The 22,838-nt window shown below is 37.2% G+C and overlaps 1 protein-coding gene across 1 annotated transcript in view; it reads right to left on the bottom strand.

Moving 5' to 3' along the window:
• The window catches only part of LOC122813503 (UDP-N-acetylglucosamine transporter-like), a 755,441-nt gene extending 733,147 nt beyond the window's left edge, over nucleotides 1–22,294 (bottom strand). Inside the window, exons 1-2 of the mRNA XM_044085850.1 lie at nucleotides 22,196–22,294; nucleotides 21,552–21,692 (exon numbers count right to left, since the gene is read on the bottom strand). The gene's annotated coding sequence lies outside the window, so the exon portion shown is untranslated. The remainder of the gene's footprint in view (nucleotides 1–21,551; nucleotides 21,693–22,195) is intronic.
• Between the last annotated feature and the right edge of the window lie 544 nt (nucleotides 22,295–22,838).

The raw sequence follows: 22,838 nt of genomic DNA, 5'->3' as shown, positions 1-22,838 counted from the left end.
CCTAACCCTAACTCACCTAAATCACCCTGACACTCACATCCACACAATCGCACACTTACCTGAATCCGACAGGTAACTTTCCACCATAACACTGAAAATACCAAAGCAACAGAAATGGACAACCAAATTCTTTCCCTAGGAAAAAAAATTGAGTTTCTGCTGCTTCGATATTTTGCAGTTTTGCTAAAATAAGTTAGATCAATCAGCATTCGCTTTATTAAGCGTTCGAGGATATAATATAGACCCTCAGCTCCTACACACATCTGTCAGTTTTTCTTTTCTTTCTTTTTTTTTGCACTTGTGGATACTACGGTAGTCTCATTTCATATTCCTGTTTACTTCGGTCCACAATCATGTTTTCTCCTATACCAAGAGTAAGTTAGTACTCTTTCCTGTTTTCTCATATGCCTACATATGAGCTGGTCATTATGGAATTTTAGTTAGCTTTTGTCCTTTCTGTAGCCATTTTGATAGCATTAGGTATTTGGAGTCAGTGCAGCAACTGCCTCATGCCTACTGAAAACAATTTACTGTTACCTCACAATGATTCAGTATGTAAGAGGCGTTAAGTATTTACTGAACTTGTGAATTTGGAGACCACCTTCTCATTTCAAAACATATCCAGTAAGTACAACACACACACACACACACACACACACACACACACACACACACACACACACACACACACACACACACACACACACACACACACACACACACACACACACACACACACACACACACACACACACACACACTGGATAAGAATAGTATGACAGTTAGCTGTTTTTCTGGAACCATTTCTCCTACCAGATATGATTATGATCTAATAGTGGTCCATGTGGGAGTGAATGACCTTAGGTACTCTACCTATAGGGACGTGCAGAAGGATCTGACTGAGCTTGCATGCATAGAGGAAACAGTGGTCTGGTTTTGTATTTTGCCATTACACAGAATCCTGTTGAGATTCAAAGACAAGATAATTGGCTCTAATAACTGGCTATGTATCTGGAGTCATTCTAGGGGAAACCATTACATGGCAACTTGGAGCAAGATGCCTGGCAAGCCTTCCTACTTTTCCAGGGATGATCTGCACTTCTTTTACCAAGGCCTTTGCATTCTGGCTAAATCCTATTTTACTCATAATGCTCTTTTTAGACATGGTATGGCTGCTGGACATTTCAACCTGGTAAACTCTAATTTGGAACACATTAAAATGGCTCTGCTCAATGCCAGGATTCTTACCAAAAAAAAATGCCTGATTCTGAGGATCTCCTGTAACTTACAGACAATAGATGTGTAGCAAAACAGCCATGATTTCAAAACAATGAAAGCACTTCCTTTGTCATATGGTCTAATTCCTATCATGTCTTCAGACCTACTGAAAATGTGGGGAAGTATTAGTATTTGACATGGGTTTCATCAGCTTATGACAAGCTTATCAGGACACCCCAAATGAACTTCTAGATGTCCAAATCCTCCTAAATAAAATGAATTACAATGTCATAGATTATTATAGAATACCCTTTATGACTCCCTTTACACATAATAGCTATCTTAACACCTTGAATAGAATCGCCATCAATAAACTGTTTTACCTGCACTACCAATGGTTGGCATTCCCAAAGCTTCCTTGACATTATAATTGCAAACTACCTTGTAAAAATAATTAGCCAGCCTAAAAGTGGCACATATAATAAGAGCACCATTATTTTACATGAGTTTTTATGCTTCTTCTCACCATTGTAGTTGTTTCTTTCATCCTGCAAGTATCCCCTCTTGTCCTCACAGATATAGTCACTTCTTGCACACCTCCATGTATATCATCTTTCCATGTTAAATCAGACCATAAATCAGTGATCTTTTCCTTTAAAACTTGTGGTACTCCTCCTGCAAAAGCTTCTTTGTTTAGGTGTTTCTCAAAAGCAATTTTCCTTCAGTTCCGTGATGACCTAAATACATTCCACTGTAATCCTTCTCCAGTGGATGCCATTGCTAAAGCTGCTGTCAACATATCTGACTTCTACTCCAACTCAAATATTAATAAGGCAATCCAAACCCAGACCAAAGTTAACGGGCCATTTGAAAACAAATCCCAGAGATGGAATACCAGTATAAATAAATTATATAGCAAGAGAAAGAAATTAATTAACGCTTATAAAAAGTTTCATTTTATGCACCTTAAAAGCAGACTTTAAGCAAATGAGTTAAGAGTCTAAATGAACTATAAGAAAACTCTAAACTGAATATGAACTTAAATAATCACTAAAATGAAAAAATAACTACAAGTTTTTTTTAGCTATGTCAGGAAATTTTTTACACTCAACATTGTCAGAAGCTAGTTCACAATATTGCCTACTTTGATCCTAAGCCAATAGGTAATTTTCTAGCTGACAAATTTAGCACAAATTTTACTCCAGCCACAACTATAGCTGTTCCAGGAACTCCAAAGTCCCAGCCACCCCCCCTTTAATTACTATAGAACAAGTCAAATCAACCCTCTCCTGAACTAAGAATACCTCATCCATGGGCCTGGGTACTGTATTAGGTTGCCTAATTATTAGTACCAGATATAGCCTATCTGAACTTTAACTTAACCTCTTTAATATAAACCTCTCCAATGCTGGTATTCCTAAAGCCTGGAAAACAGTCATTGTAATGCCATTGCACAAGAGTGGCCAAATACAGACCCTGGTAAATATAGACTCAGTAATCTCACTAGAGTCATGTTTTGGGGGCATTGCCTTATTTTTTCTCCTCAACTCCTTTTTTCCCTGAACTAATACCTATTACAGATTGGGGCCAGCGTGGAGTCTATGGATGTTCTTGGGGGAGGTTTATGCTATCCAACTATTTACCAGTGGGAGGTTTACTGCATATGGCCTACCCTGTTCTTCCTTGATATGTGTGCTTGACAATTGCCAAGGGAACATGCAGATTGCACTGTACCACTCCAGACTTGCATGGAGCTATTGTTGGCAAGCTGTCCCATCCTCTTAACTGAAGCAGACTGCAAATCCTATTGGTCTAATTGCTCACACACACATCACCCCCCTCCCAGGATGGGGATGCATATACTCCCTGATGCTCAGTCAGTCATCTGAACTGCTAATGAAACACAGATGTCTTTGTCCCTGTACAGCCGTGGAGAGGCTTTTCTCAGCAGCCCCATATATAAAGCTATGGAATGTATTGAATCAGACATCATCAAGCTAGACATTGCAAATTTCTTAACCTTAGACCCTCTTCAATTTTCTTTGTCAAGTGAAGGTCCTGCCTCTTTAACCTCATTGATTTCTTTGAAAAAGTAACAGAAGCAGTGGATAATGGTTAGCAGTACATACAGAATATCTGGACCTGGACAAGGTCTTTGGCACAATTCCCAAAGCAGGTATTATTTAAAGACTCATAAATCTAAATAAAAATCCTTATGTTGTGCAGGAGATAGTCAACTGGTTGTTGGACAGAAACTATGTGATTAGAGTTGCATCTGTCATTTCCAGTTACCAGTGTTATACCACAGGGCTCAGTGTAGGGCCTTCTCCTTTTTGACATCTTTTACTCACACTTTTAGTCCAACACTCCTGGCCTATGTTTACCTAAGTTAAAAGATGATAATAAATTGGCTGTTGTTATTAAATCTTCTACTGACCTGCACTTGCTGCAGAATGTGTTAGACCAATTAATGACTGGTGAAAAGACAATAGTCTCATTTTAAAAGGGAAAAATGCTGTACAGTTAGTTTTGGTAAAGAAAACATTTTCTTATACCATATAGGTGACACATTCCTCCCAAAAGACAGTGTCCTAAGAGATCTAAGCATTTGCTTTGATAATTTCTTATCTTCTGATCATTATGTATCTGCAGTAGTTCAAAAATATTTGTCTGGCTCATCTAATTTCCCAAGGCATCTCCTACAAGTACAAAGTATATATCTCCCTTTCTATTACCTCATTATATACATTATTGAATATAACTCTCCTTTTCGTACTTATATGTCTAAATATATCACTCAACTTGAGAGACCTCAGAGATTTCTAACTAAAAACAACAGTGTGGCCTCAAAAACCTTAGTTATCAGGACAGACTGACATCTCTCTCTCTCTCTTTCTCTCTTTATTCAGCTTTTTACAGACTTCTCCATGGGAATCTGTGTCTAGCTTTTTGAGCCATAAAAGATCTAACCCTTTTTGGCCACTTGTTCATTCATAGAGCAAATAATTTCTCAGATACTCAGTTAAAGGAACTAAACCTTCATCAATAGATATATTACACATTGTCGTGATGGATTCATATTCTAACATACCCCTTGGCTCTGAAACCAATTTCCACTAGATGTCAAACAGAGTAGAATTTTTACTACATTCGAGGTAAACATAGATAATTGGATGGGTATCCTCATATTCCCCCCAATTCTATCTTGTGTTACCCTCCTTGAGGTTGTAGGAGACTTTTGACTGTGGGTTATTGGCTAAGCGTGAGATAGTCTGCAGACTGTTTGATGTGTACTTATCTATGAATCTATTAAAATCTGCAATAAACTTGTACTGTGGCATTGACATGAAGAATTCCACTGAGTAGCAAGTAAATTAGAAGAATCCAACCATCCAACCAGCTATCCTTCCATTCATAGTCCCTTTTGCACATGGAGCCAAGGTGTCACTTCAACAAGGATAATCATTTGGAGCCAATTTTAACACTGATGGGTGGCTATCCCTGCCCCAGTTGTTGTTTTGTACCACACATACATACACGCACTCACACCTTTGAGCAATTTACAGAGTCCAATCAACCTACTGTGTCTTTTGAATGTGGGAGAAAACTGATGCACCTGTAGAAAACCCATGTGGACAGAGGGAGAGTATGTAGACTCTGCACAGAAGGAAAAATACCAAGAGTTACTTGATAGTGAAGGATTTATATTGATTATGTTGCATTATATAATATGGTGAATTAGTTTTGTCTCAATATAAACATTCTGTGGTAATTTTATGAATTTACGATAATTTCTCCACACTCCTCTCAAGGTGTCTTATACATATCATATTATAGCATTTCTTTTTTTTTGTGTAAGACACATTGACTGAGTTTTTTTACTTCATTTTATTATTTCTTGCTAAATGTTTGTGTTTTGCTTTAAAGAATAATTGTAAATATGTATTTAAAAGTTTAGAAGCAATAATGGGTTTAAACAATTATAATTCTCAGTATTAAGACACTATCCATTGGAGTTAGTCCGATGAAACATTGTGAACCTACAGATTGGGTTGACTCATAAATCTATTATTGAGTGAAACAGTTTAATAAAACCAATCTGGGTACTGTATGTTGGATGCTTTCTTTTTTTCTTCTGTATGTAGTAACCATGGACATAGTTATTTAATGTTGGGAGAGAGAAGACACAGACCATAAGTGTATACCTATTTACTTCTTCTAGCTTCTCTCATCAGGGGTCACCACAACAGATCATTGGTCTGCAGAACGAGTGGCAGTAGAGTTTTACGATAACGAGTTGCCAGCCCAGCACCCAACCTTCGTCAGAAGGCACACACACACACACACACACACACACACACACACACACACACACACACACACACACACACACACACACACTCACACACACACACACACACTCACACAAACACACACACACACACACACACACACACACACACACACACACACACACACACACACACACACACACACACACACACACACTCACACCTAGGGCCAATTTAGAATGTCCAATCCACCTATAGCATGTCTTGGGAATGAGGGAGTAAACCAGAGCACCTGGAGGAAACCCACACAAACACAGGGAGGACATGCAGACTCAGCACAGGAGGCACCCCAGATGAGAACCAAACTGGAGAACCTCTTGCTGTGAGGTAATAACTCTAACTGCTGCACCAATGTGCCACCCTTTGTCTACCTATTTACTAATTGTTGGAAAATCAAATAGCTTTTGGAAGGAAATAGTGGATGGATAGTTATTTAAAATACTGAATCTAGTTCTTATGAAAGGAAAGGTGCTCTACCTCCAGAAGAGTGGGGCTTTACCCTTGTACTCCACTATCCATGAAATTGTTTCCGTGGTACAGGATATAATGAGATAAGTTATCTATCTTGGCAATAACCACATATAGTGAACTGACTTTTTCACTTATTTTCTGATACTGTGAGCCCACTCAGCTGTTTGATAAAAATGGAAGGTATAGATCTCTCCTACATAGTTTGGACTAATTACAGAAATGTTTAAACTATATTTCAAGATAATACATCTTTGCCAGCAACAAGTTTCTGTTGTGGAAGTTTAGTTCCTTCATATGTATGTTTAAGGTGTTGCTTGTTTTGTAGAGTTGTAGGAGGTTCCATAGGAGTGATTTGTTTGAGGCTTTGTAGCAAGGCAAATGCCCCCCCCCACCTTAAACACTTTTCAACTGGAGGTCTCAGTCAAGTTTTGTGTCCAAGGAAGATGATTACAGTCATTCCCCTGCACAAAGGAGGTTCGACCACTGATCAGGATAACTACAGGCCCATATGTCTTATCAGTTTCATATGTAAAGCCATGGGAAAAAAAAATCATCATGAACATGATAAATAAGGACACAGGTAACCTGCAAACAATGGACTCATCACAGTTCGGCTTTGCTAAAGGAAGGCCATGCCTATTAAATCTGGAAGACTTTTTTGAGAGGGTCACTAATCCATGGATGAAGGTAAGACTGTGCACACAGCTTATCTCGACCTGGCCAAGGCGTTTGATGCAATACCCTACTCAGGCATTAAGGACAAGCTGACTAATTTAGGTATAAAACCTTTTATCACCCACTGAATAGCCAGCTGACCAAGGAAGTCAAAATAGGTGAGACTACCTCCACCAAGAGGCCATTCACTAGTGGGTCCCCCCATATCTCCATACTGGGTCCGCTCCTTTTTGGCATCTATTTCAATGAAATGGAAGCAAATGCTTAAGGTTTATGGCTGACTATGCTTTCAGATGATTGCAAGTTGGGAGTTATCATAGGTTCATAGGTTCATACTAGGCTATCTGCCCTGGGGCAATTATAAGCCTAGCCCAATTCTGTATGGCTTACGCCACGCCTTGATTTGAGTATACTGTGCCCTTAAGGTTTAGTTTACTGTGCCTCTATCTAATAGTGACACGGGAGTAATCCCTGGGACAAACCTACAATCCCCCATCCACTTATCGAGATTCCTATTGAAGAGATTCGGTGAGGTGCTCTGCCTCACATGAACTGGAATTCTATTCCAGAGCGAAGGGAGCCTCTGGGTTATGAACCTGTCCCTCTAGCAAGTTCTATTTATTTCTGTGCTGAGGTTCAAGTCCCTCGAGCATGTGGCTCTAAGGGATTTAGATTTACTGAGGTGGAGCATGTCCATTAATTCTGGATTTGACATAGCTTTGTATGTCAGGCATAGATCGCCTCAAAGTAGGCGGTATGCAACTGAGTAGAGCTGGAGATTTTTTAATCGAGCAGCATATGGCATCTGTTTGAGACCCTTGATCCTCTTGGTGAGATACTTTTGGGGTCTTTCTAATTGCTGCAGGTGTTGGGTAAGGTACATCCCAAAAGGGGCATTGTATTCTATGATGGGCCTGATGAGGGATGAATAAAGGGGCACGATTACCTCTCTTGATCTAGATGTGAAACCCTTCGTGATGAGGTGGGCTATGTAGAAGGTCTTTCTAACCACTTTGACAATGTGGTTTTCAAAGGCGAGATTGCTATCAACTTGGGTCCCCAGGTCCCTAATAACTTTCTCTGTACTTAATGGGTTTTAGCCTATGTGGTAATTTGTGGGCACATTGTTTTTGCCAAAGGGTATGACTATACATTTTTTGGCATTTAGCTTTAAACCATGGCGCTGGCACCAGTTATCTGTCTCTGTGAGACCTTTTTGAAGGATGTTTGTGTCAGCTGAAGAGTTGATTATGGCACCCAGTTTGCAGTCGTCTGCGAACTTGGTGAGCCATTGTCCTCCCACATTTGCCTGTACCTCGGATAAGTATATACCGAACAAGAGTGGTCCCAGGACAGAATCCTGTGGGATGCCACTTGTGACCAGTTTCGAGTCTGACATGGCTCCAGCAACTCTCACTCTGTGGGTTCTGTCTTTGAGCCAGTTTGCGACCCATCTTGTGACATAGGGGTTTATATTTAAGCTGGATAGCTTATCTATGATGCCCGAGTGGGGTATTGTGTCAAATGCCTTTGCAAGGTCCAGATAAGCTGTGTGGACTACCTTCCCTTCATCTATGGCTTTGGTGACTGTTTCAAAGAAATCAACCAGGTTCAAAAGGCAGGATCTGCCCTTGACAAAGCCGAACTGGGTAGGATCTAGTGTCTGTAGGTCCCCAATGTCTTTGTTTATGAGCTCCATGATGATCCTCTCCATAGCCTTGCAGACTAAGCTAGTCAGGCTTATGAGGCGATAGTTTCCAGGGTCCATAGAGGCTCCACCTTTGTGGAGTGGGACCACTGTTGCTGTACACCATTCTGTGGGCACATATCCTGTAGTGAGGCTGAGATTGTATAGCTGTTTTATTTGAGGGATTAGTTCCTCTTGGAGTTCATGTAGGATGCAACCTGGGACACCATCTGGTCCCATGGAAGCAGTGTTTTTTGCTTTGGAGAGGGCAGCCTTCACCTGAGCATCTGAGATGTTTGGGAGGCAGCCCTCTGCCGGGATAGATACTTGCTCTTTTGGGGGGGAAGGGGTGGAGAAGTTTGCACTGAACCTGTTTGCCAGGATATTGGTGATGTGTGTGGGTTCAGTGTATTTTTTGTCGTTTAAAGGTCTATTTCTAACAAACAGTTCCAAAGCCATGGTCTTAAACTCAATGCTAAAGAATGTATAATTGTACCCTTTGGGAAGTCAAGCATCCTGGCTAGTTACCCTGTTGATAATACACCACTAAGAGTCAACCCAGTGGTCAGAGATCTTGGTATGCACGTAAACAGTATCCTTACCTTTGACAACCACGTAGCCACAGTGGTGAGGAAATCCTTTTATGTTGTGCAACTTATAAGTAAGGGCATGACATCTAGGTCCAAATAGGTCATTATCCCACTGTACTGCGCCTTATCACACCAATCATACAGTACAATGCTCCTTTTGGCATGTATCTGACCAGGCATATACAGCAACTACAGTGACCTCAGAGGTTCCTTACAAAAGAATGCAAGGCATAACAAACCTGCCTTATGCAGCGTGCCTTAAAGCCCTTTCCCTCTACTCAGTCTCTTAGATATTGCTGAGAGGTGATCAATGTCTGACTACAAGGCAGCCACAAACCTTAGATTTATGAATCTCCTACATATTTGTAAGAGTGCCAGAAACACAAGGTCTAGGGAACCTGAATTTTGTCTGTGACTTAAACAGAACATGCTGGAGAAACAGATATGTGTCCCAGAGACTTCCCTTCCTATGGAACAAGCTTCCAGTCCACGTGAAGATGAGTTTGTCTATTACCCAGTTTAAGTACAACCTAGAGCAGTGGATAGAGAATGGGAAATTTACACTTGGCCTGACATCCATGTATCTTATGGACAGAGGTAGCTTATAAATGCTTGGCTTTCAATGTCCTATTTGGATACAGGACATCATTATTATTTGGAAAATCCAGACTAGCCTTGGAAAGGCCCCTCCAGAGCATTAGCCTAGCAACAATCTGTGAATCTATGAATCTATGAATCTATGAAGTGTCTGTAAGAAACAGAGAGAAAGTGATTTAATGTGTTCTATGTCTCACATGAAAGAGAAAATACTATGGTCTTTTAGAGTCATATATTAAGACAATACAATATAGTACTTTAAATGGATAATGCTATAAAATACAATACATTATATGGATATTTGCTGGTAATAATTAAGAAAGGCATTCTTAGCTGTTTCCAATATACTATGCTAAGATTGCACTAAAACAATCCTCAGTTTTCATTATCTCCACTCAGGCAAAGATAATAGCATCTTTACTCATTTTAGTTCTGAAAGTCTGTTCTGTAATGACACTCCACAGCTCCATTTTGGTTTAAAAAAAATCCAGGCAGTCTGATCCATCTTCTCGTTCTAAGATCCCATTCTCTTGCAGATTTCCTGATTTCAACTTTTTTTTTTTCAAAATTCACAACCATTGTTTAATTTAGACCACATGACCAAACGTTTTTGACACTGAGTTTTATCAACAAACAGTTTAATGGCAACATTGTTTTGTGCTATTCCTTAATCATTTCGCTAGCATTCCCTTCATAAATTTCCATCTGTGGGACATTATTCAGTTGACCAGATATGAGACAATATTGTTACATATTCCTTCAATAACATCACTAATATCTCACAGAGAGTTCCAGATGGAGCGATGATAAGTCAGCAAGTAAAGGGGAATATTATAGCCGAAAATGAATTCATCCTCAAGTCTTGGTGAGTATCTTCGTGAGGTAGACCTTGTTTTTCACAAAATCTCACCAAGACAACACTGATGTATAGACTGTATTTATATAGCATATAGCATAGACAGAAGTAGATTAAAAATTAAAATGATAGCTGGATGCACAAGACCCAGGGTATAAAAGTGCCCAACCCTGGTAAAAGAATCATCTGAGGAAGTGTAAAAATATAAACAACAAAACCTAGAGATTTTTGAAAAGTATAACACAGAAATATGGACATGAGAAAGAGAGATTTGATATGGTGTAATATTTATGCAAAGGAGAAAGCCAAATTAATCAATATAAAGAAGACAGCCCCAAAGATATTTGAAGAAAAATACAGGCAAAGGCATCTAGAAATGGAAAATTTCAGAATAAAAAAGTAGTATCACAAAGAGGGAATGTAGGAAAAATTAGTAAAGTAGAAGTTAAAAAATAGAAGTTGAAGTTATGGAGTGCCTGTGAAGTGAAGGATTTGGTATAGAAGATGTAACACAGGTTACATCACAGCATGATGGAGTGAGTCCCCAAAGTAAGGAGAAGCAGGAAGAACAGGAGACATCTGAAGAAGAAATATGGACATCGGAAAAAAAAGAGATTTAATATGATGTAATATTTAAGCAAAGGAGAAAGCAAAACTAACCAAAACAAAAAGAGCAGCATCAAAGATATTTGAAGAGAAATACAGGCCAAGGAATCCAGATATGGAAAAATTTACAATACAAAAAATAAGAAGATAAAGGGGAAAAGTAGAAAAGGAGATTAATAATGGAGAAGTTAAAGAAATAGAGACTGAGGTTATGGAGCACCTGCAAAGTGAAGGATCCAGTGTAGAAAATCTAATTCAGAAAGCACCACAACAATATAGAGCAGTGGATGTCTAAATTAAGGACAAACCAGTGGAATGGGAAAAAATTGGTCAGGTGCCATATGAAGATAGTTTGGAGTCTTCCACAGGAAACAAATATAAACATTCACTTGAAGCTGGACAGCAAAGGAAGGAACAGGAAATTGTAGAAACTCTGATGCAGTCAATGTTGAGGAGTGATAGGCTAGTGAGTTCCCATATAACAGAGCAACGGATGGCACAGGATGAAACTGAAGAAAATGTACCACAGGAAGATGCTATAATACTTTATATAGAATGCCCACAGGAAATGGAAAACAAAAAATGTGCCCTCAGTTTAGAGGAAAATGAGTTAAGAGAAGAGTTGCATGATTTAATAGACATAGATATATTAAGATCAATGAAAGAGATAGAAGGTCAATAAAACCCACAATGTCAGAAGTTTGATAAAACAAATGAACACAGTAATTAGGACTGTTCACAGAGATCCATGCGATACAACAGAAGTAAACAGGATATATTACTGTGCAGCTAAGTTAATAACTGACAGTACTACCACAAGAACACAGGGTAGTGAGGGAAAGGAAGGGGAGAAATTGGATACCATTATGGATGTATCGAATAGAGAAAACTATAAAGCAATTAAGAAAAGAAACATCATTATTAGAAGAATATAGAAGAGGTAACAGATCAATAAAATACTAAGAAAGATAGAAATGATAAAAGCAATGCACAATATTAGAAGAGACCAGTATCAGTATAAGGACAGACGAATTAAAAGAAATAATAAGTTCAAAGGTACAGGATGTGAAATGGGATAAAGTAACAGCCAGAGAGATTAAAACAAAGTTAAGAAAAGCCTCTAATTGGAAAACCCCAGGCCCAGATGCAGTACCTAATGTTTGGTTAAAAGTATTAACATCTTTGCAAGAAGATTTAGCCATGAGTAAGAACTATTTATATGAACACCTGGAACAGACACCAACCTGGCTAACAACAGGAAAAACAATGCTCCTACTTAAGAGTGAACCTGCAAGCTACCCTAAAAATTATAGACCAATAACTTGCCTTCTGACGATGTATAAACTATATACAGGAATTAATGCTGACAGAGTTTATAGTCATTTAGAAGAAAACTTAATTATGGTAGTAAAAGAAAAAGGCAATAAAAGAAAGACATATGGAGCAAAGGATCATTTCTTGTTAAATAAAGTCATAGTGGAGAACTGTAAAAAGGGGAAGAATCTAAGTATGGCATGGATTGACTACTAAAAGGCATTTGATAATATCCCACATTCATGAATAAAAGAGTGCTTGGAAATATATAGGATACACCCTACACTGATCGAACATATTGCAGTGACCATGAAACAGTGGCAAACCACTTTGCAATTAAGCCAAGATAGAGGCCAAATTATTATCCCAGGGATAAAATTTCAAAGAGGAATATTCCAGGGTGACTCTCTGTCACCACTGCTATTCTGCCTTGCCTTTAACCCAATAAGCTGTCTACTTAACAGCTTAGGCCATGGATATAATTTGGCTCCTAGAAAACATCAAAGTATAAACACTCCTCACCTTCTCTTTGTGAATGATTTAAAACAGTATAGCTCGTCAGATGAGGAACTGAAAGCACAACTTCAAGTAGTCAGAACTTTTTCAGATGATATAAGAATGTCATTTGGTCTTGATAAATGTGCAAAAGCAACCTTTAAACCAGGAAAACTGCAGCACCAGGAAAACATCACTTTGGGACAAGAATGTGATATAAAAGAACTTGAGCAAGAGGGAGTGTAACATATTTGGGAATTGATGAAGGATTAACAATAAAACACGAACAAATGCAAATAAAACTTCATAAGGAATACTTTAGAAGACTTAAATTAATCCTGTAAACAGCATTGATATCTAGGAACAAAATCCAAGCTATAAACCGATTTGCTCTTCCTGTCCTACTTGCAGTTTTGGAGTGACTCACAGTCCCCAAAACATGTTGGATAGATTAGATAGGAAAACAAGAAGGATGCTTCATTCTCAACAAATGATTTATAAAAATCAAGTGCATACCAAGATTATATATTTCCTGTTCTGAAGGAGGGATGGGTCTCCTTGAAATTGATTACATGTATAGATCTGCAATTGTGGGACTCTACACATGTCTGCTGACCTCACAAGACCCAAATGGAGTGAAAGTTTTGAAATATGAGGAAAATAAATCTAAAATGACTTCTCTGCTTAATCTAGCAGAAGCATTTAGGCATCAAGCAGGAATGGAAATCAAACCAGAAGTAGATAAAAATCAGGCAGTAACTGAATGTGCTAAAAAACAAAAGAAAGAATATTAGGTAAAGGACGAGATGAGAAGGCAAGAAATGTGGAAAAACCATAAATATAGTTACAAGTATAGAAAACTTCTGGAAGAACCTCATGTTGATAAGGAACGAATGCAGAAATGGTTAATGAGAGGCAAATTCAAACCAGGGGATGAAAGGTTAATATTGGTGACCCAAGATAGTGAGCTGCATACACGTTGGTTTACAAAGTCCATTGAACATGTGGGAGAAACAGACAAGTGTAGGTTTTGTAAAACCGAATTACAATCAGTCGCACACCTTGTTGCTGGTTGTGACATACTAATGGCAGAAGGACTGTATACTGAAAGGCATAATAATGTGGCAAGATTGCTGTACTGGGGATTGTGCAAACATTATGACATTGAAGGGTCTGCAAAACACCGGAAACATGAGCCACAAAGCTTTATAGAACATGATGAAGTTTTTTTATATCACATGGGATCATCAATTACCAACAGTTCAAAATATAGATGTTAGAAAACCAGACATAGTGGTCCATGAAAATAATACAAAAGTAGCACCGATCACTGAAATCGACACACCCAGTGACTACAGTGTCTTGCGTACAGAGAGACACAAAGTCATAAAATATCAAGATTCGCAGGCAGAAAGAAAGAAAGATACCCAGACAGTCACAATAGTAGTAGGAGCAATGGGCCTTATAAAAAAGAATCTGCAATCGTACTTAGATATGTTACCAATACATGTAACTCTGTACGAATTGCAGAAGGAGTCATTACTAGGCACACTGTGGGTGCTGCAAAGAGCACTTTTGGCTGACATCAAAAATTGAAACAATACTAATTTCATGGACTTTGTACTTTGACTTAGGAATGGGATCCATTCCCTTCATGGTATTAGAAGCCCAAAAGATATGGAGAAATTGAAAAAGGAAGTCTAGTCTTCTTTCCTTACAGTTTTACAATCATCTCCATTACCAGGAGCTTTGCTATATGCTTGCATCCTTCTCTATTATTTCACCTAAAACAGCATTTTCATTGGGTTCTTCCAAATCTTCTGACCCCACTGTAAACAAAACCTTCATACTTTAGTAGTACTGAGTTCCCATTACATAAAACAAATTTTCTGATAACTTTTGACCAAAATGTTTACCTTAAAACATAGAATTCCATCCATCATGCACTATGCATTCATTGGTATTTCCTACATTTGTGACAGAACAGTAAATAGATAAATAAGAACAACTGCACTGGTCCACTAATAGCAGATTAGAAAGACACTGAAACACAGAGATGATACAAGTAGTTGATGTAATAGCTCTTATTGGATCATCATAGATTTTTGCAACCATTTTGCAAAGCCTATGTTGGTCCTGTAAAAGGTATTCTATCACTTCTGTATTCCAGTGTTTTTGTGTTTTCCATATATGTATATATACATATATATATATATATATATATATATATATATATATATATATATAGATATGGTGAGATAGAAGCGGACCTTTCTCTGAGTGTGCCTGTTCATGTATGGGTCTCCGAAACCTGTATAAGGCTTTTTGAGCAACACTAAATAATTTATTACCCTGTTGGAATATTTTGCAGTACATGATAAAGGTGAAATATAACAGAGGGGTAGAAATGGTATGGACTGAGAGAAAAGAGGGCAGGAAGAGTGACATAGTGCTTGTTCGATCTTATCATATTACCATGTATATGTGAGAAAAAGACAAAAAACAAGGAAGAGATTGACTGTAAGTGATGTATTTTACTGCTATCATTAGTTTATTCCAAGATGGTTACGAAATTCATACTTTATAGGCTGTATAGCAATAAGTTCTTTCAGACTTTGATGGGATTGATTCAAGTTTTTTTTTCTCTTAATCATGGCTGTAGTGGTGCAGCAGTTAGGGTAGTCGCCTCACAGCAAGAGGTTTTCTGGTTCAATTCTTGGCTTTGGTGCCTTCTGTGCAGAATCTCCTTTTTCTTCCTGTGGTCATGTGGGTTCCCTCCCATATTCCAAAGACATGCAGTAGGTGGATTGGACACTCTAAATTGGCCGTTGGTGAGAGTGTGTGTGCGAGCACATGGTACAAATTAATTACTGTGGCAGGGCTAGTCACCTGGTGGTGTAAACCTTGGCTCGAGATGATTGTTACTGCTGAAGTGACACCCAGGCCCCATGTGGGAAAAGGGGTTGAGAATGGATGGATGTTGAAGTGTTAGAAGTCAAAGCCTTAAACAATTTTCCTCTGATTTTCTTGTCTTAACGGAAATGGTCGTCTGTTCTCTGAGAATTGGGAAGGGGTTGTAGCTTTCACCATCAAACGGCGGTACATTTTCAGACATAAGGGGGATACTGTTATGCTGGTATCATTATGCTTATATTTCACTGTTTGGAGATAGGAGAGTGAATTCCTTAGTGAATGACTCATTCACTAGCAGAAAAGGCCTTGAGACAATATACGTATATAAAGCTTAAAATAGCAGATACTATTATTGTCTACCCATTTTCCTTCTGTTCTTAGGTAATAGGAGAATAATTTTCAATTTCTTTTCATTTATCTCCATTGTATGAGCTTATTTAGCTGTCTGCTCTTTTGTGATTCACAACTGTTTTGGTTTTTTGGTGGTATCTCTAGACAACCATTTCACCTCATCAGGCAAAATTTTTTTTGGAAGAGTGGTGAATAATTCCACTTTAGTGACATTGATTTCTGCAACTAGATTTTAGGTAGACAATGTTAGTCTTCTTCTGAGTTCCTCTTTAGAGAAATTGCATACATGTCATGATAGTATTATGATAATATTCTCTTGCTTTGACTGTTCTGAACAAGAGAGTTTGTGTGGTTACACTTTTGATTCAGAATTGTTTGCTTGTTCCATAATCTTAATTCAGAATTAAGATTCCATGTAGATAGATTTTGTCATATAACCAAAACCACTCACAATGCAAATTAAACAAAAAGAAATACAATGCATTTGACCTTATTTCTTTAAACCTAAACTGTTGTGACTTATTTGGGGAGGGTGCTGGTAATTTCTGTATTAAATGATGGGACACAAGGTATTTAACATGTACGTTCATGCTGTAATTTTACTCTTAAGAAGCCCTTATTTCATGGGTGAAAGTGCTTAGTGTTCAACCTTAATAAAGTCTTTACGATGTGTTTGCAGTGCCGTAGTTGTTTTTTTATAGATTTTGTTATATAGCAAATGATCCACCTTCCTTTTTCCATATCTACCTTATCTGTTTTAAAATTATATTGTTTGCTTACATTTTCAAACAAGAATATGAATTTTGTGTTACGCCCAAGTAGTATTTGTTTTGAGGTTGATAAATTATGTAGAAATACTGCATTATTTATATTTCGTTGTCATTTTTAGAGATTTTTATTTGCTTATAGTTGTTTTGGAATCCTCTACAGAGATTATTCTGGGTTATTTTTCTGAGCAGAGACACTGCCTGTATGAAGCTTTATTAAGAGCCCTGTGTGTGCCATCTACTAATTAAAATTTGTAAGTTTAGAAAACATATTTTAACCAGTGTTTTGATTTGAGTTGATTCTATTGTTGAAAGTCTTTTTACTACAGTTAATATTTGACCAGGCCTGTTTTTGAATTCATAGCTGGTCATTTTATATAAGCATAAATAAAACTATAAGATAACAATACACTACTGCTCGGAAGTATAAGGTGCACACTCTAGCACTAGATTATTGAATGATCCTTGCCTCCACACTTTATATACTGTCTGTCTACTCCTCCTAGTTCTACACCTGGCTTTTGTAAATGTTTGTGTCATAAGCCCTGCTTCTGTGTTGAGGAATGAGTCAGAGTGTAGTTCAAAAGACTGGTGGCTTAATCCTATTACATCTTTGTTTAACCAGCTATAGAAAATAAAACAAACAGCATGATTATTGTATTTAAAGGCTGAAACTATGGAACTCTGTTTCTTGGAAGACTTACTTAGCTATATATATATATATATATATATATATATATATATATATATATATATATATATACAAAATGATTTTTGGATTTTTGTGATTACGACAATATGGTGATTTCCCTGAGAGGCAACTTCCCAATTTTCAATTTTTAGTTGAGGTAAGACGACAGGCTGATTTTGTGGAGTACATGGATTTATTGCACCAAATGTAATAACAGAGCATGTGTTGTTTCTGTCATACTTTGAATATTTATTGTTGGATTAGTTTCTCATAGTGATTTAGTCTCCAAACCCCAAAGCGTTCTCTACTGAGGGTGTACCTTTCTGACTGACAGAGGCTACCCTAGCATTAAATGAATTGGTTACAGAGGCTATCCTAGCATTAAATAAATTAGTTACAGAGGCTATCCTCGCATTAAATTAATTGGTTTACAGAGGCTATCTTAGCATTAAATGAAGTTACAGAGGCTATCCTAGCATTAAATGAATTGGTTACAGAGGCTATCCTAGCATTAAATGAATTGGTTTACAGAGGCTGTCCTAGCATTAAATGAATTGGTTTACTGCCTCTTACATATGAAAATCCTGAAAACCTGCGGTGGTGGTGCAGTGGTAGCGTTGTCGCCTCACAGTTAGACGTTGCCCATTCGATTCTCAGTTAGAGCATCTACTGTGTGACAACATGCGTGAATGGGCGTTCCTTCATTGAAGGTTGTGCATTAGGCCCGGCAAGCCAGCACGTAAAACTCTACTGCCATTCATTAGCGGACGGGAGTTCCGCTGTGGCGACCCCTAACCGGGAAAAGCCGAAAGACACAAGCACACAAATGAAAATCCTGAGCCAGACCTTCATTCTGGGAGAAAGAGTAACAAAATTGCAATAAAACTGTGAAGGCAAGGATAATTCAGTAATCTGCTATAAAGGCTAATACTTCATATGAGTGCACTTTGTACAATATTCAATTTATCTTTAGTCTACCTATGTAATTATTCAAGAAATTAATCCTATAAATTCTTCTGGGTGTATTTCTATCTTAATGTATATTTACCAATTCATATTGAGTAAGTGTTCCTCTAGACTTCTTTTCTCTTTCTTAATCCACCATTAATTCCCATTCTTTTACAGTAAACCTTATTTATGCCGCTGGAGTTAGTTTATTTGGGCACTTGGTTTATTTCTCTTTCACTATTTTTTTGTATGTTGCAGCTGAATTCTATGGTGAACCCACACATAGCCACTAGTATCAATGGTGTTTACAATACTCACAGCTATGGATGATTTAGAGTCCCTGGACCATCTAATGCATGTTTTTGGAAAGTTGGACAAAAACGGAGCATCCACTGTAAACCCAAGTGAACACAGGGAGGACATGTAGACTGTGAACAAAAGTAATTCCTGCTGAAAGCCAAATGGGAGAGTGTCTTGTTGACAGGCAACAGCTGTACCCACTGTGTAACTATGCCACCCACTAAAAATTATTTAATCCATACAGCTTCTCTGACCCTAACTACTATGGCCTGCTGATTAAGAATGAATAAGCAACTGCTGATTTAAGAAAGTCTTGGATGATTCACTTATCTGAACAACTAAAAAACACATTCACAGGGGGCTGACTGATAAAAACAGCTTCTCTTTTTCCAAGGTTTTTCTTCACGCTGATATAAACAACTAAAGTAAACAGCATGCATGTTCCCTCTTACAGATATGTTTATAGAAATCATTCAAAATAAATAAATCTGGACTAAGGGATAAGATTGTTTTATTCTGCTATAACGCACAGGCTCTTTAGTAAAATAACTATTCATCATCTCAGTTAAAACATTTGCTGAATAACCATATCTCAGCAGTTGAATAATTTGTACCACCAACACATAAGGCTTCAAGTGGTTTTTGCTACATTACCCAAAATATCCTTAGCCCAGAGTCAACAGAGCTGATATTTCACAGCCAAAACTAATAAACATTGCTGTAAATGTTTAAATAACATCAAATAAACTTAAAATCACCCCCAAAATCCTAATTTAATCAATGTTATAATATGTTTTCTAACTTCTTTTTTTTCACAAAAACTACACTATGCTATGGAAACATAACTCAAGCCTATGATGGCAAACTCTGTTTATCACAGCCATGACTACACTGACAATACAAACAAATACAGAGAAAGTGCAAGGAAATGACATACAGAAATTTAGCTTATACAATAAAAATGAAACATAGGCACTTTCTTTCATCACTGCTAAAAACATGATGAATCAGGACACACTTCCCAGATACCAATCCAAAGGGTTTCTGAAGCTATACTCCAGGTTCCCCTCATAAGTGTGTGATATAAAGTTGCAGGTCACTAATGTAAAAAAAGAAACAAAAAACAACATACACATATAAACATATGTGTGTGTGTGTGTGTGTGTGTGTGTGTGTGTGTGTGTGTGTGTGTGTGTGTGTGTGTGTGTGTCTGTGTGTGTATTGATCTATTTTTCTCTTTCTCTCTCCCTCTCTATATATATATATATATATATATATATATATATATATATATATAGATACATATAAATATATATATATATATATATATATATATATATGGATTTATGTCATTTAACTGAAATCTCATAACATCAAGGTGCAAATCAATGGACATGTAATATCAAAATATCTAAAACAAAAAAAATACATTTTTTTGCAGGAAGCAAGACCCCTGCACTCTCCATGTGGGGGAGGGGCCAGCATCCCACAACCCCTGCTAATTAAATAATTCCATTTCTGAGATCACACAGTGGGGAAAGGGCAAGTGTCCCAAACCCTGCTGCTCTACAGGCTCACTCAGAAAAAGCCAGTACAGTTTAATCAGCATGGGGTAGGAGCAAACCCTGAAAAAAAGAGTTTCAAAATTCATATTTTTTTTTGCCTGGCATTGTGTCAAACAGGAGCCCTGACTTTGATGCTGATAACTTGTGTTTGACTAGATCTTGAGAGCTAGAGTAGCTGAGTGGTATTTATGTAAATGAGAAGTCAAAAGCTGTTTTCCTGGCTCGTTTCAGTGCAGTGCCATGAACTACTGAAAAGAGAAGTATATGTCACGCATCAAACAGGCTGGTGTAATAACACACACACATGCACATATACATAAATACATACATATTACATCTACATGTAAGTCCACTGTGCCTCATTGCCTCAGATTAGGAAAAATATTTAGTAGTTTGAAGTACAACATCAGCGAACTTCATATATGAAATTAAATCATGAGTAGGTGTCATGGGCTGTTAGCAGAGCCAAAAGTTTACTGCAGTACAAAATACAAGTCAAACAAATTATGTGATTGGGAGAGTGAGTTGTATAGTAAATGTGATTCAGTATTTTGAACTTCAAGTAATTCTACTTCAATAAGATCAGGAAAATCCAATTTGTTTACAAAAATACATACGTACATTGACATATCTATAATGACTCATCTGTTCACTATATTTCTCTTCTGCACTTTATAAGCATCAGCTGTACTCATTTTACTGTAATGTTCTGTAATAACTGAATAAGGGATAGAGACAAAATACTGATTATGGAATACACCATTTAACACCATATATATTTTATAACATTTTACATAATTTATGGTGTACATATAAAGATATTTTGCAAAGAAGGAACAAGGTCTGTGAAGGTTTCATTCTTTAGTTCTGCAAACTAAATTTCCCTCTGAAGGAAGATACTTGCTGCTACGTTATTGAACTCTTCCCGTTTTAACTGTATTCATTTTAATCTCTTACCCTTGCAGAGCCGATTCCTACATGACTACTAGAAAATGCAGTGTAGTAAGAATGAACATTACCTGTTTGCCGGCACTGCTGGATCTCTAAGAAATGCTGTGTCGCAAGGGATTTATAAATGTATGGCACAGAATAAAACCTGTTCAGGCAACTATGCTGTATATAAGCCATTCAGAGGAAAAACAAAAAAACGTGTACCTGCTTGTTATTCATTCAAGAGATTTCCTAAGTTACAAGACTGGTGTTACAGGTAATTTGTCCACCTGGTGATATTCAGTTAGAAGTAAGTGGAGAAAGGAACTTTTGCTAGACAGGTGCAGAGCGAACTGGAAGGCTTTCCTTGACAAAAAAAAAAAAAAAGGTAAAGGTATTCAAACAGTTTCATGAGGAAAAGACACGAACAAGCGCATTAAAATGTAAATATAAAAGGGGAGGAGCTGATAAATATACAACGATTTGTCTCTGTAGCACTATACAGGTCGTAGATCTAAACATACATTAAACTTGTGGTATTAGCTAAAATTAAGAAAAATTACTACACGAATTGTTAGCAATATTTTATTCTGTTGCAGATGCCACTGAATCAAAATATTTTGTGAGGGCTGTTACCAAATGTAAAGTGAAAATAGCTTTTCTAACATTTGCAGAAACAAGACATAAATGCAGTTGCTTTGAAACCATGAAGGTTGTTACTTATTTGACTCTGTGGTCTTAAGTGTATAGATAGACTATTAAATCATGTTCTATCAGGAAATAGTCACATTCCTTCTTCTAGCATTTTTAGTTAGATAACGTTTAATGTTTTACTAATTTATACGATAAAGAACAAAAAGTCCATCTACCTTCTTTCTCACGGAGCTTGGTCAACACTTAAGCAACACATAAATGCTTTATGATTATAGCAGCAATAAATTAAGTCATGCAGGATGTTCAGGATAGCAAACTACTTAAAAAAAATAGGAAGCTGTGTCAACCTCTGTAACATCAGAAGGCACCACCCCTAACAATAAGGTGTAACAATGCAACCTGCTCTTAAAGACACAACAACAAATAACATATTAATTATTACCAAGATGCCTTGCAAAGATAACAAAGCCAGATCTTTTTTTTTTTATTTTATTCATAAAATATCTGGTTACAGACAGAGTGACAAATTTATAAATAGACTGCAGTTGTCATACTGAATGCAGAAGTTACTGTCAGAGACAGTGTTCTCTCTTAAACAGAACTGCTGAGTTTTATTAACAAACAACACAACATAATCAGTTATAGGTTTATAGTTCAAAGTATCAAAATGTTTTATCTTATTTGTTTTGATATAGTAAATATCATTGCAAACAGGTGCACTAATTATATCTTTTATATATTAAATGAGAATGCGATGTCCACGGAGCACACACACATTTTCATTCATACTCTTACTAGCTTTTTACAAGAAAAAAATGTGAACTGAAAGCCACATATTTAATACATAACTGTGAGTGT

This window comes from Protopterus annectens, chromosome 10.part0 (genome assembly GCF_019279795.1).
Source record: "Protopterus annectens isolate FY-2018-M chromosome 10.part0, PAN1.0, whole genome shotgun sequence".
Classification (NCBI taxonomy): Eukaryota; Metazoa; Chordata; order Ceratodontiformes; family Protopteridae; genus Protopterus; species Protopterus annectens.
Note: the sequence above shows the minus strand (reverse complement) of the source record. Positions and strands in the feature narration are given on the sequence as shown.